General features: G+C 42.1%; 1 protein-coding gene across 3 annotated transcripts in view; it reads right to left on the reverse strand.

Annotated features, from left to right (window-relative positions):
• TMEM45A (transmembrane protein 45A) overlaps window positions 1–15306 on the reverse strand; it is an 82848-nt gene extending 67542 nt beyond the window's left edge. For 2 of the 3 annotated variants that reach the window (XM_009238640.4, XM_009238641.4), the window contains exon 1: window positions 14923–15272. The gene's annotated coding sequence lies outside the window, so the exon portion shown is untranslated. Of the gene's footprint in view, window positions 1–14922 lie in introns of all 3 variants that reach the window. The other variant, XM_009238637.4, reaches the window with a different exon arrangement.
• Window positions 15307–16338: the final 1032 nt, after the last annotated feature.

Genomic DNA, 16338 nt, shown 5'->3' on the forward strand with positions numbered 1-16338 from the left:
GAGAATCAGATAAATAGGCCTGGAAACCAAATTTAAAACCTTCCAAATCTCAGAGGAAGAATGTACATCCCAGGCTCAAATTGTAGAGCTCAGTTATGAACCTCTAGAGCAGTAAGTCCATGCATGATCCCAGAACACTCCTCTCTGACCCAGCCTCCAACCTCTGCCAATGAACATGCCCTGACTCTTTAGTCTTGACCAAGTCCTAACGAGACTTTACTCACTTCACTCTCTGTATGTTCCTGTTGGGTTCCAAAGGGCTTCTGGTTCTGGAACTTGGCTGAGCTAGCCCCCTCAGACCTGTCCAAGATCTTGGCCTGCCTGGTTTGGTCCTTACTGCTCTCCAAGCCTTTGAATCTGAGTCATACGTTGACCTCAGAAAACTTGTCCCATCTCACCCACCCATCACCATTACCTACGACTCCTAGCTCCAACCTCTTAGGATGTACAATGTAATTGGCCGATATCTTAGCTGAATCTACCTTACCATAATCCAATGGCAAGGTTGAAGGTATCAAACACCGAAAAAATCTTTTTTAAAACAGTCATAGACATGAAAGAGGAAGTGCTATCTCAGAAGCCAAAATAAATATCAACACAGACCATGGTTTGGCAGTCTCTAGACTGTTATGTATAAAATGTTACACTGAAGGCTTAAACTGTTGGACTCTTTAAGGGTACAAAAATGTGCATGGAAGTTCATCTCCAAGACTGGCAGGGAGAGTGGTGTGTTTCCACTTTAAACTACGTTACTATTTTGGGGTGTCAGACATTGTGAATTTTACCTTTTTTGGCACCGGATTTTTTTTTATTCCCATAAATATTCTTGAACTCTGTTCTGGGATGAGCTTAAGTAACTTAGATGCAGTTTAATACTTTTGTGAATTGCTTTTTTATGATTTATTAGGCAAATATGGAGCAATGCTCTAGACTGCTAATTATTCCCCACTACTGAGGCAAGGCCCTCCTGACTGTTCTACCAATACCCTGTGGATTATGGGTTGTCCAGTCTGGCTGGAAGGAACAGGCAATATTCCCAGCCTTTGGTGAGAGCCAGGCTCTGTTCTCTTCCCCCTACAAGCTTGGCCCCCAGGTCCCCAGTAGTTTCCCCACATGCAGGTGCTGGTCAGTACCATGCTGAATCCTTGAGGGCCCCCTCTGCAGTTATTGGGGTCCTCTCTCTCCATGCAGCTCTCTCGTTCCTGGTACTCTGTTCCATGAACTCTAACCACCTTGGTTTCCCCAGACTCTTCACACCTTCTCCTCAAATTGGGAGTCTGAATTGCACTTGAGTTCCTTTCCCTGAGTCTCAGCCTGGAAATTCTCTCCATGCAGCAAGCTGGAGCAGCCCGAGTGTACACCTTTTTGTCTCCTATTTCTTAGAGATTACTGCTCTTCATCACCTGATGACTGGTGTTTCAAAAATCATTATTTCATGTATTTTATCTGACATTTTTGGTTGCGTCAGGCAAAAGGGTAAATCTGGCCCTATTACTCCGTCTTGGGCAGAAACAGAACTTCTTTAAAACACTTTGCACTCAATACCAGTATCATTACACAGAACAGACAATCCTAAAACCAGTGTTTTTCAAAGTAAGGTCCTTGGACCAGCTATGCCAGAATCACCTGGGATGCTTGGCAAAGACACACTTTGCTACATCACATTCTCAGTTCTATTAAACATAAATTTCCTGCCACTAAAATGTGAGAATTGTTGCCATTGCCATGGCAATTAATTAGCAAAAGACAATGAAATCTTCTTCTGAAAGTCCAAAAATCGTTGGAACAGGCAATGGATTAAAAAGTGAAGGGTTGGGGGGATGTTAGGGAGAACAGTGGGAAGTCAGTTTCCTAGAAACTATGGCTCTCTGTTGCTAAATGAACCATTTTCCATGTAGCTGCTTCCTTCTCATTCATTGCCATGGTAGACACATGGTGAGATGGGTGCCTCTCCTGGGTGCCTCCACACAAGAGGCTCTCTGGGCAGCAAGCACTAAACCCACCAGGAAATTGTTTAACCAAAATTTGTGTTTCCCCCTCAGTCATTAAATAACCAATACAGCAATGGTAGCCACGCTCCCCAGCAATGAGTCTGTGGCAACAACCACATGGTCAACCTTTTGTTCTCCAATCTCAGGAACATTTGGAATTACCCCTCCATCATCTCGACCCACGACAGACCCATTTTCTGGGGGAGGAAACAAAGAGTCTAAAAAGCAGGTATGAGACTTCAACAGAATACAGGCATCTTCAGGCTGAGTTCACCAGAGAGGCAACAGGCTACACTACATAAGCACAGTTTTGCACAAATCTTTTCTGAGACTTGGTTTTGGTCATCTTGCTCATTCAGAAACTAGTGGCATGGCTCTCGCTGCTGGAAAGAAAGTGATAGAAGCACTTGTCCATGCTTGATCCAGTAGAGGAAAGGACAAAACAGAGTGTATCTCACATCCCAGATTATTATGTGTTCCCTATTTGAACCGTTACCCAAGCCTACCTATGTTTCATTAGCATTGGAGATATCCAGCAGGCAAGGGAGGAGATGAAAGCAGGTGGATACAGGCAGGGCCAGATGACCCAGGGACTTTTGGGCCGTTGGTAAATATCCAGATTTTGTTTTAAATGCAACAGGAAGCTACTGGAGGGTGTAACCAGGGAAGCAATGTGACTTTTAGTTGTATTTTTCAAGAACCACTCTGGCCGCTCTGTGGTGCATAGGTTATACGGGGCAAGAATCAAAGTCAGGAGACCCTTGCAGCAGTGCTATTTCAACCACACCCTGTGGACCAGTCCTAGTCTGCAAGCTGTTACCATCTACAAGGACAGGAACTGAGATGAAGTGTTTAGAGGCTTTTAAATATCTTGAAGTAGTTTAACATCGTGGTGATATCCAAGCAAGATTTTTTTTTTTTTCACAAAAATATAAGGCTACAATGGACTCAGGGGGTGGGGTGGGAAATGGTCCTTTACCACAGATAATTTGAGAGCTCTTTGCAGTAATTCAGGGAAAGGGTGTGGACGCTTGAACAAGAGTGGATCAGGCACAGAGGAGACAGTGTTTCACTCTCCCAGGATCACAAATGGACAGTAAGAGGAAGCTGGAAGTTCAGGATACGGAGGCTAGAGCACCCAGTGACACCTCTGCCTCTGCCCACCTGCATTAAACCTGAGCATTTGCAAATTCTCTGAAAAGTGGCAACCAATAACATTGTTTCATTTCTGAAAATAATGTTACACATGGCATAAATGTTAACAGTTCAGACACTGGAGTGAAGCTACCCTGTATTTAAATCCTGATTTCACCACGGTGTGACCTTGCATGAGTTACTTAACCTCTCTGGGCTTACCAATAAAATGGGAATAATAATAGCCTCTTCCCGACAAGTTGTCCATGAGGGTAAAATAAGAAGAAGCCTGAGAAGAGGTTGACACCTAACCAACAGTCACTTAGTCATTAGTTGTTCATGTATCTTCCTGAGAAGAAAAAGCTTCAGAGCAAGATTGTGGTCACAGAATCACTCACTTCTGCAAAGTATCTTACATTGGACAAAGTCCCATCATACACATCACTTCATGAAACCTCTGCAATGACATTTAGAAGTAAAGAGAATCAGGTCCAATTTTCTGTTGAGGAAAATGAGGCTTAATTTATATAGAGAGGTTCCCAAACTTGCCCCAGGTGGATGAGGTATTGATTCATCTGCCTGCTCCCCCACTGGAAACAAACTGTCCAAGAAGTCATAGAAGCAGCAAGGAGAGGCCAGGTGCAGTGGCTCAGGCGTGTGATCCCAGCACTTTGGGAGGCTGAGGTGGGCGGATCACTTGAGGTCAGGAGTTCGAGACCAGTCTGGCCAACATAGTGAACCTCATCGTTATTAAAAATACAAAAATTAGCCGGGTGTGGTGGTGTGTGCCTATAGTCCCAGCTACTAGGGAGGCTGAGGCAGGAGAATCGCTTGAACCCAGTGGGCGGAGGCTGCAGTGAGCCAAGATTGTGCCACTGTACTCCAGCCTGGATGACAGAGTGAAACTGTGTCTCAATAAAAGAAGAAGAAGAGGAAGAGGAAGAGGAAGAAGAGGAAGAAGAAGGAGGAGGAGGAGAAGAAAGAGAGGAAGAAGAAGAAGGAGAAGAAGAAGAAGAAAAGAAGAAGAAGGAGGAGAAGGAGGAGAAGGAGGAGAAGAAGAAGAAGAAGAAGACGACGACGGAGGAGGAGGAGGAGAAGGAGAAGAAGAAGAAGAAGAAGAAGGAGGAGGAGAAGGAGAAGAAGAAGAAGAAGAAGAAGGAGGAGGAGGAGAAGGAGGCACAAGGAGGAGAAGGAGGCACAACCTTTTTTACTCCCTTTTCACTCTGTCTTCCTCTGGTCTTTATCCCCAAGTTTTAGCCATGACATGATTTTGCTGTGAGCATTTTCTATAATTTTTTTCTTCCTTGCTAACATGTTTAATATTATTTAATTTTCATCAATATAAATTATTTAGACCAGGTCCAGGGGCTCACATCTGTTTTTCCAGCACTTTGGGAGGCCAAAGCAGGAGGATCACTTGAGGCCAGGAGTTCAAGACTAGCCTGGACAACATAGGGAGATCCCATCTCTACAAAGAAAACAAAATTAAGTTAGCTGGGCACAGTGGCACACACCTGTAATCCCAGTTACATGAGAGGTTGAGGCAGGAAGATGGCTTGAACCCAAGAGGTTGAAGCTGCAGTGAGCTATGGTCATGCCACTGCACCCCAGCCTGGGCAACAGAGTGGGACCCTGTCTCAAAAAAAAAATGATAGATCGATAGATACACAAATAGAATCCCCAAATCTTTCCTAAATGCATTTCTTATTATGATGTAGCTCTCAATTTTGGTTTCTTTTAATCTGCCTTTAACAGTCTGCCATGATCATTAGTCTGAATTATGCCTGGTTTGTAAGGAGAAAGAAAAAATTAGATAATTGGTGAAAAACTCCCTGAGGTGAAGAAAGACATGGATCCTCAAATTGAAAGGACATATCAGGAGAAAACATGTTTAAAAAAAAAAAAAAGATCCATACCTAGACATATCAAAGTCAGATCTGGAACTTTTTCTTTTTTTTTAATTTAAAGTGTGTGGGTAGTTATATAAAACGTAGGTCTATTTGGATATGAAGAATGTATTCTGAATTTTATGAGAGTAGTTAATAATCCCAACAGTTTGATATTTTTTGGAGGAATATTTAAGGAACTAATATGTCTCGTTTTAAGAGATATTTGTCTGAAGTTCAGAAATTCCTTAAATTTCACTTTGGTTTCTTTTTCTTCTGTGAAATTTAAGATAAATTAAAACTAATATTTTTTACTGAAATGTAATTAGTGGTCAACTCTGGGTCTGAGATAGACACAGTCTCTACTAAGAATTGGGTCTATGTGGCAACCCTAGTTGTTGACTCACGTCAGAAAATGGACTAATTATACTTTTAGGTCATTGAGAGGGAATTCAGATGTCTCCTAAACACCTATGTTACTACCACGAAATAACTGCGGCACTGAGGGAAGTTTGGCTCCCAAAAAAGTGAAGTTAATAGGAGCTCTACAAAAATTGGTGAGAAAGATTCCACCTTTTAGCTTAGTTAGACAAGTGAGTTTTCATGGGAATGAGGCAACAGGATAAAAAGGTAACCTCTGTAAACATCCCAAGAAGAAGGAGTTTCCATCCAATTTATTTGTTTTTAATTAGAACCTTAGGTAGAGCTTTCCTCCAACTGCGACTGCTTGAGGCCAGTTCTAAGCTTCATCAGGAACGAAGGACACCAGCCCACCTGTGAGGGTTTGGAACTTTGGCTGGGAAACTCCTCTCACTAGATCCATTGTTCTCAACCCAGGCCAACCATCAGATCTCTGGGGAGCATTTCACCGATGCCTTGGCCTCACTCCACACCTTCTGAAATAGAATCTCCAGGGGCAGGACAAGCATGGGTGTATTTTTTAAATATTCCACAGGCAATTCAGCTGCACATTGGTTAAGTACCACAGGACTAGTCTGTAGAATTCTCAAGGGCAATGTGCTATCTTTTGGAGGCAACGGGAATGTTCAATGAAAAGAGAACTAAAATCAGATAAATTTTCATATTCTTTGCTTACTATACAAGTAGTACAGTTTACCTTTCTAAACATCAATTTCCTTAAGCATATCATATTTTTTAAAAATCAATTTTCTCATCTACTAAAAAGAATTTAATAAAATATTGTGTAGGTGTTTTTAAGCCTGTGGAATTTTACAAGTAGTACAGTTTACCTTTCTAAACATCAATTTCCATAAGCATATCATAATTTTTAAAAATCAATTTTCTCATCTACTAAAAAGAATTTAATAAAATATTGTGTATGTTTTTAAGCCTGTGGTATTTCAGGAATTCTGGAGAAAGGTGCAGGCATACCACCCACTTCCTTGCTGTGGAAAGCACCACCTTGCTGGTCATTTTTTAAAAATTTCTCTTGAAGGAGAAATAAACTAAGCCACAGAAGATAGCAATCTTTGCATAAAACAGCAGGAAGGAAGGAGTCATTTGCCTCTGGACCTGTTGCCACTTCAAGATAGTTGATGGCACCAGAGGGGCCCAGGCTGCTCAGAAGCGGTGATGGGTGGATGTGGGAAAGGATTTGTTGTCTTCCGAGCTTTCTCTGAAACAGCCGAATGTGAGAGTCCTTGGCAGGGGCATTGAAAGTCAGACGAGACTGGAAACAGTCAATCTGATGGCTCACAGAGAGGAGCCAAGAGTCCAGAGAGAGGGAACAGTGCAAACAGGCCTCGTTCAACAAATGTAACCCTTTTACACTGTTGGTGGGACTGTAAACTAGTTCAACCATTGTGGAAGTCAGTGTGGCGATTCCTCAGGGATCTAGAACTAGAAATACCATTTGACCCAGCCATCCCATTACTGGGTATACACCCAAAGGACTATAAATCATGCTGCTATAAAGACACAGGCACGCGTATGTTTCTTGCGGCACTATTCACAATAGCAAAGACTTGGAACCAAGCCAAATGTCCAACAATGATAGACTGGATTAAGAAAATGTGGCACATATACACCATGGAATACTATGCAGCCATAAAAAATGATGAGTTCATGTCCTTTGTAGGGACATGGATGAAATTGGAAATCATCATTCTCAGTAAACTATCGCAGGGACAAAAAACCAAACACCGCATGTTCTCACTCATAGGTGGGAATTGAACGATGAGAACACATGGACACAGGAAGGGGAACATCACACTCTGGGGACTATTGTGGGGTGGGGAGAGTGGGGAGGGATAGCATTAGGAGATATACCTAATGCTAAATGGCGAGTTAATGGGTGCAGCATACCAGCATGGCACATGTATACATATGTAACAAACCTGCACATTGTGCACATGTACCCTAAAACTTAAAGTATAATAATAATAAAAAAAAATGTAACCCAATACCACTGTTATGTGTTATAGAAAAAGAACATTCTTTCACTTGAGTGCTATTGTCTGTTCTCCAGGACACAGTATGTTCACGATATCTCTGGGTCTCAGTGGACAGATGGAGATGTGTGTATTTCATACTGCTGAGACTTTGTAAAAAACAAGGTCTGAACAATGTATAAAATATGGTCCCATGTTATATTTTAAAATAATATTTCTGTTTAAATCTATACCTGTGAATGGACTCTTGGAGAAGGTCTAGAAAAATATAGAGCAGACTATTAACAAAGTTTAATTGTGGGGAGAGTAGTGGAAGGGAAGAAACCAGGTAAATAGAAGGGGAACCACTACTTTTGACTCCATACAATCTATTTCAATTTTTTGCAACACAGGGATGTTGCTTTTTTAATTCTAAACACCACACAAAGGTAAAAATAGTTAAAAAAAAAAAAAAATAGCTATCAGCCACCAATGCCATTTGACCACAAGAATAATTTTTCTTTCTTGGAAATACTAAAAGCTATAAAGTGTAGGGGTTTGTTTGTTTGTTTGTCTCGTTCTGTTGCCCGGGCTGGAGTGCAGTGGCACAATCTCGGCTCACTGTAGCCTCCACCTCCCAGGCTCAAATGATTCTCCTGCCTCAGACCCTAAGTAGCTGGGATTACAGGCACATGCCACCACACCCGGCTAATTTTTGTGTTTTTACTAGAGATGGGGTTTTGCTATGTTGCTTAGGCTGGTCTCGAACTCCTGGCCTCAAGTGATCCACCCACCTCAGCCTCCCAAAGTGCTGGGATTACAAGCGTGAACCACTGCACCTGATCCAAGTACAGAATTTTTGAGTAATTCTATAAGAAAAAATCAGTACTTTAGATATAATTAGAAAAATGATGTCAAGAATGAATTAATATTTTTAAACTATGGCTATGTCTATGCTTATGATATCTACATAGAGACAAACATTATAATGGTTGATAAAAATTATTAATGAATTGCTTAACTATCCACATGCAAAAGAATGAAGGTGAACACTTATTACCTTACGCCATTTACAAAATTAACTCAAAACGGAAGAAAGACTTATACATACGAGTTAAAACTATAAAATTCTCAGAAGAAGACACAGGAAAAAGCTTCAGGACATTGAGTTTGGCAATCATATCTTAGATATGACACCAAAAGTGCAGGCAAAAAAAAAAAAATAAAGAAATTAGACCACCAACATTTTAAACTGTTATGCATCAAAAGACACTCAGTACTTTTCCAACTCAGTGGAAAGGTAACCCAAAGAATGGAAGAAAATATCTGCAAATAATATATCTGATAGGGAATAAATATCCAGAATATGTAACGAACTCCTACAACAACACGAAGAAAAAAAAACCCTAATTTTAAAATGGGCAAAAGATTTACAAATGGCCAATAAGCACATGAAATGATGTTCAGCATCACTAAACGCCAGGGAAATGCAAATCAAAACCACAACAAGATGCTTCACACACATTAGGATGTTTATTATTTTTTAAATTAAAAACTGAAAATAACAAGTGTTGGTAAGAATGTGGAGAAATTGGGACCCTTGTGTACTGCTGTGGGGATGTAAAATAAAATCGTGCAGCTGCTGTGAAAAAACAGTAGGATGGTTCCTCAAAATATTAAAAATAAGGGGTGATCCAATAATTCCACTTCTGGTTATACACCCAAAATAACTGAAAGCATAAACTTAAATAGATATTTGTACACCAATGTTTATCGCAGCATTATTCCCAGTAGCCAAAAAAGATGGTGTATTAATTAGAGGCCTGGGTTCTCCAGAGAAACAAAACCAACAGGATACACACACACACACACACAAACATACACGGACAGATTGATTTTGAGAATTGGTTCACACAATTGTGAAGGCTAGCAAGTCCAAAACCTACAGGGTAGGCTAGCAGGCTGAAGGTGCAAGGAAGACTTGCTGTAGTCTCAAGTTCAAAGGCAGTCTGGAGGCAGAATTCTCTCTTCTTGAGTGGAATTCAATCCTTTTCTATTGAGGCCTTCAATTGATTAGATGAAGCCTACCAACATTATAGAGGCCATACTCAAAGTCTACTGATTTAAATGTTAACCTCATCTGTATTAGTCCATTTTCACACTGCTATGAAGAAATACCCAAGACTGGGTAATTCACAAAAGAAAGAGGTTTAATTGACTCACAGTTCCACATGGCTGGGGAGGCCTCAGGAAACTTATAATCATGGCAGAAGGCAAAGGGTAAGCAAGGACCTTCTTCACATGGTGGCAGGAAACACAGAAAGCAAGTGGGGAAAGAGTCCCTTATAAAACCATCAGGTCTCATGAAAACTCACTCAGTATCACAAGAACAGCATGGGGGAAACCGTCCCCATGATCCAATCACTTCCCACCAGGTCCCTCCCTCTCCACATGGGGATTATGGGGATTACAATTTAAGATGAGGTTTGGGTGGGGACACGAAGCCAAACCATATCATCATCTAAAAAATATCTTCAAAGAAACATTTAGGATAATGTTTGGCCAAATAGCTCAGTACCGTGGCCTAGACAAGTTGACATATAATTAACTATCACAGGTGAAAACAACCTAAGTCCCTCTACCAATGAATGAATGGATAAACAAAAGATGGTATATACATACAATGAAATATTATTCGGCCTTAAAAAGGAAGGATATTCTGGCACATACCACAACATGGATGATACTTGGAGACATTTTGCTAAATGAAATAAGCTAAACATAAAAGAACAAATATTATATAATTCTACTTATATGAGGTACCTAGAATAGTCAAATTCATAAAAATAGAAAGTGGAATATTGGTTCCAGAGGCTGACAAAGTAAGGGGTACAGGGATTTATTGTTTAATGAGTATTAAGTTTCAGTTTGGGAAGATGAAAAATGTCTGGAGATGGATGGTGGTGATGGTTACACAACAATGTGAATGTACTTAATGCCATTGAACTGTATACTTAAAAATGGTTAAGATGGTAAATTTTATGTTATTATATATTTTACCACAATAAAAAAAAGAATTGCTTACATGTACAGGCTTTACTGTGAGCCAGACGATATACTGAATGCTCTCCATGGATTTTCTCATGTAATGCGTATGAGTGTCCCCATTTTACAGATAATAAAACCTTCTAGAGAAAAGTGACTTGCTCAAGGCCACATTGGTAAGAAGCAGATCTGGAATTCAAACCCTCACAGTCTGACTTCAAAGCCTGTGTGCTTAGTCACTATGCCATACTGAAAAGAGCAACTACATTAGATAAAGAGCAACCTAAAACATTTTTCAAATATTTTAAAGTTGATTCAATACACAAAATATTTAAGGAATGAATTCCCAAAAAGATAGATGCCAAATCCAGAATGGGTATGATTAATAACTATATACCTAAAATAGACCTTCATTAATATTCACCATGAGAATATTCTTAGCCCAAAACCACAGCATGTCCAGAAATAAAAAGAGAAAGTGGGATGCCCCAAAAGCAGAAGTAGAATGTTTACCTGGCATCTGACCCATTTTCCCACGAGTCTTGGGACATTTTATAGTTTCTCTATTTGTTTTTTTACATAAAAATAGTGTGGTCACAACTTCCTTTTTCAAAGGGGACAGTCATTCAATTGACATGTATTGAGTGTCTGCTAGACAACCAGGTGCTATGTGGGTTTTGTTCAAACAAGGTGAAAAGACAGAGTGCATGCCTGCAATGAGATCTACATGTCTCCTGTTTCCATATGGAGCACATTTCATAGACAAGATTCACATTGATATTCTGGCCCCGCCAGGCAAATTTTACCAAATCAATATCTCCAATGATTTTCCTTCCTTGTACTTCTCAACTATCACCACCACAAACAAGAATAGCACCTGTAGCTGTATTATACCTAAGGTAGCATAGCCGATTGGTTAAGGCTTGGGCTACAAAGTTAGACTGGGTCTGCACCTGCCACTTGTTCACTGTGTAATCTTGGGCAAATTTCTTAAACTGCCTTTGCTCCTGTCTTCTCAACTAGAAAAACAGGACACAAATAGGTACCAACCCTCACAGGAGGATGTGAGGAGGACATGACCATCATCAGAACGTCCACCATGTATTAAGTGATCAGAAAATATTAGTCACAGATGTATCAAATAGCCATCTGTGAATAATGGACTGTTCCAGGGATCTGGAGAGAAGAATAAATGATTATCTGAGAGAAAAAGGACCTTTAGAGATCATTTCACAGATGATGGCAAGGGGGACCACAACGGCTCAATGTCTTGCCTGAGGTCACACAGGTGGTCAACAGCAGCGTCAGGCACACCTCTCTACCACAGAACAATGCTCTCAGGGAAGAGAAAGCAAGGGAACTCCAAAGTGACTCTCCACTTAAGTGCATATTACAGTTCTTATCTACTTCTATAATTGTAAGTTATGAAGTTATATGTGTTAAAATGTGAGTAGATGATTCTATCAGCAGGATGAGAAAGAGCTACTCGGCATACACTATAGGCATGTATGTGGATAGGGAGGGTTGTAACAATCACATCCATGTCAAAGACTTTAGGGCATGGCCTGTTAACAAAAAGTAGCCTGGGTAACTGCCCTGAGCACCAGACCACTTAAACAGAGCTCCAAGACAGCCACCACGGAATGAGTCCAAAACACAGGGCCCAGACTCACTGCCTATCCCTACCCGCCCAACCTGCAGGACCTGGATGGAGGTTACAGAAGCAGTGGGGCAGATGGGAAGGGAATGCTGGGCAAGAGAGAACACAGGACCCCAGGGATGGATTATTCCAGAAACACCTCTTCTGTGTAACTGCTGACAGTTCGGCTTGCCATCTCCCCACCAATCTACCTCCCAAGCCTCTCTTTCCTTATCGGGTAATTTATGCTGTCCCTTCCCACCTCTCCCACCTTTCCAAACTTTCCTCCAACTAACCTCCCACAGATTATCCCAACGTCCCAACATCCACAGGATAGCTCCTCACTTTCCAGCCATAGTGCCTTTGCCCCTGCAAAAGGTCTCCTTCCTCCTAAAATGTTCCTGCTCCTCTATAATCCCTTCCCTTCCTCCCATTCCCAAACCAAAACTGTTTGGCAAAACCCATTCCGAGAAATGCAAGCCCTTCTGTGAAGCCATCCTACAACAGATAGCCTTTTTCTATCCCCTGCACTTCAGAACCTTCTAGATCTTCCTAAGAAGATCAATTCTACCTCACTCCTCATTCAAGACTCTCTCTCCTTATAGCCTCATACAATGCTGGCTAGCAAGTGGTCAGCACTCAGTTAATACCAGTTGCTAGAGCAGAAGTCAGAATGGCAGCTGGGGAAACTGACGTGCAACAGCGCAGGCTGGGAAGGAAGGTAACAAAGAGTGAGTACAACAACAAAGACATACTATGGGACTATGGGCCAGAACTATTCCAAGAGTTTAATGTACGCTAACTCAGTCCTCGAGACAACCCCACGATGTAGGTGCCATTATTATTAGCACATTACAGATGAGGGAACTGAGAAGGAAACTCACCACAGAGGAGGAAATTCTCCATGTTACAGAGGAGGAAGCTGAGGCACAGGGGGGCTGAGTCACTTGCCCTAGGTAAGTTACTGTTGTAGGGCTGTGAATTGAACCAGGCCAGCTGGCTCTTTACATTGCTTCTCTGCAATACTGTTCTTTCTAAGCCTGCTTCCCTGCAAATCACTTCAGCTGCTCCATCCGCTTTGTATGCATTGCCTTTCTGAATCAAAAACACACTCAGAATTTTTTTTTCTTTTTTTTTTTAGACGGAGTCTCACTCTGTTGCCAGAGCTGGAGATGGCTGGAGTGCAGTGGCGTGATCTTGGCTCACTGCAATCTCTGTCTCTTGGGTTCAAGAGAGTCTCTTGCCTCAGACTCCCAAGTAGCTGGGACTACAGGTGCGCACCACCACACCCAGCTAATTTTTGTATTTTTAGCAGAGACAGGGTTTCACCATGTTGGCAAGGATGGTCTCGATCTCCTGACCTCATGGTCAACCTGCCTTGGCCTCCCAAAGTGCTGGGATGACAGGCGTGAGCCACCGCGCCCAGCCTGCAACTTTTAATTATCGTACTAAATTCCCATCTACTGATTTCTGAGCCGGAAATTAAAGATCCATTCTATCCAGCTCTCCCATGACAGTAAATAACATATGACAAAAGTCTCAAATCCAAAACATTGGTTAAACAGAGGGGATTATAGATATTTCAGATGGAGTGGGTCTCAGGCCACTCACCTAACTGAATATTTTTCATCATTCTGTTTCTAAATCCTGAAATGTATAGCAGAACTATCTGCAAGCATGTACATATAACAATTTCATATTATTTTGATAGAATTATTGTTTTAATATACAATTATAAGGTCGGGTGCAGTGGTTCACATCTGTAATCCCAGCACTTTGCGAGGCCAAGGGAGGCACATAACCTGAGATCAGGAGTTCAAGACCAGCCTGGCCAACATGGCGAAACCCCGTCTTTAGTAAACATACAAAAATTAGCTGGGCACGGTGGCAGGCATCTGTAATCCCAGCTACTTGGGAGGCTGAGTCAGGAGAATCGCTTGAACCCAGGAGGCAGAGGTTCCAGTGAGCCGAGATCGTGTCATTGCACTCCAGCCTTGGCGACAAGAGCGAGACTCTGTCTCAAAAACAAACAAACAAACTACAACAACAACAAAATATATATGGTGTATATAGAGTATACTATATAGCATACATAGAGTACATATACTATATAGCACAGTGTATATATAGCATGTATATAGTATATATACATTACTATATAGTGTATATATACTATATAGTATATATATACAATTATAAGTTTATGAACACACAAGTGGTCTGTCACATGTTTGTTTGTTTTTAACTATTATAAAGGAATTCAGGTCTCCCACTATGGACAGGAGAATACCCAAAAGACATATATTTGACTTGCAACTACCTCCAGATTTAAGTAAAAAATCCAGCAACTACCTGCATAACCCAGGTTTTACATAATTTATATTAGACATCCTATTAACAGAAGCAAACGTGTTAATTCTGAAAAGATCAGATAATTTTCTCAATCTCCCATCAAAACAGTCCCAGAGTCGGGGATAAAAAACGATTTTGGCTTTACAAATGTCCACAGTATTTTCACAGAAAGAAAATAGAGAAATAAATTTATCAATAGATTCCGTTTTGGAGTTAGAGGTTTACAACAGGATATCAGTCACATTGCTGCTCCCAGGATATTTAAAACTAGCGCACCAAAAAAAAAAAAAATGAATAGCTAACCAAAAAAAAAAAAATTAAAATGTTAGTGAAACGGAAGAGAAGGGAGCGAAGGGTCCAGTTTGTCGCAGCAAGTGTTACTTTTCTCCCCTTGATGAAGAGAAAGCTGGTGAAAACAGCAAAAAGACACAGGATAGAGATCACGGCAAGAGAAATATGATATCCAGCACGTATCCAAAACTTACCCAACTTGGTCTGTTTACTCAACACTTTATTTTTCCCACTTTGCCAACTTAAAATCAGACAGCGGCTGGGCTTTTGTTGTTGCTGTTTCGGTTCTTTTGATCCCAGAGCCCCATGAAAATTAAACCGTGTGTTGGATGGGATCTGGCCACGTCTCGCATTTGGGGGGGGCGGGGAGGTTTTAAACTTGGGTCCCTAGTCGCTTCTTTGGGAAAACGAATAAATAATAAGTGGCGAGAAGGAGAGGACGTGGGGGACGTGCTCGGCTGACGTCGGCCAGCGAGGGGGCCGCACAGCTTCTCAGCACAGCTGTCCAGATGTGCTTCATCTGTTCCCCCCGCGGGGCACGGGCCTCGGCGGCCGCGGCTGGCACAAGCCCCAGCTCATTGGTGGCCGCGGCTCCTCACTTGCCGCCGATTGGCCGGGCGGCCCGCCACTCCGGAGGGCCTCGGGCCCGCCCCTCCCTCAGGCCCGCTGGCTGCATCCTAAGGGAACGTGGAAGTGCAGCGCCGTCGCTGATGTGGCACTCGGCGGCTGCGCGCCCGGGATGGCTCGGGGCCGAGAGGGAGGTTGCCTACTCCCAGGTCTTGCCCCTGCCCCGGCCCTGTTATGCCCCTCCTTTTAGACAGACCGCTTTGTTTAAACAGGATGATTTGTAGCCATTTGGGGGCTGAAAATAAGGCGGATGATTTGTAGCCGTTTGGGGGCTGAAAATAAGACGCGCCTGGTGCTTGGAGTGGAAGAGGCTGGGGCTCCGGGCTGCCCACGCCCCCAAAGGGCGTTCAGGCCACGCCTTGGGATTCCTCTCTTCGCTTTCTCCAGGGAGCAAATAATAGGGCCCAAGAGCCTGCTCCCTGGGGACGGTATTCTTTCTTTCGGTGGAGGGAAAACCTTAATGAACCCTTCGTTGAAGTCCTTATTAACCAGAATTGAAGTTGTTCCTGCGGAGATGACCAGGACTGGGTATGAGAGTGGTTTGGCAGACCTGCGTGGTTTTTTGTATTGAGTGATTGTCGTTGTAGGGAACCGAGAAATACTGCTTTGTTATGTGAGAATTGAGAAAGGACTGCACCAAACGTTGCTTTGAACTTGGGAAAGCAGTTGGAGGGTTAACCAGTTTTTTGATAGTAGGTTAGAAGGAGAGGAGGAAAGAAGAGATCTGCAAATCAATTGCCATTATAATTTGTGCATATTGACAGAAACGTTCCCTCATTGAAATATTAAGTGGGCAAGAGCTACACTCACTGGGCTGCACGCCAGGGAAGGCGCCAGACCCTGCATTAAACAGTTTTTACGTGCATTATCACATTTAATTCTTACAACTACCTTATAAAATAGATACTAAAATAATTTCCAAGACCCAGCACCTATCCCAGCCTGCCACAGATGTCTCCAAACATATGTTTGCAGTACTCCAT

Source organism: Pongo abelii, chromosome 2 (genome assembly GCF_028885655.2).
Source record: "Pongo abelii isolate AG06213 chromosome 2, NHGRI_mPonAbe1-v2.0_pri, whole genome shotgun sequence".
NCBI classification, from domain to species: Eukaryota; Metazoa; Chordata; class Mammalia; order Primates; family Hominidae; genus Pongo; species Pongo abelii.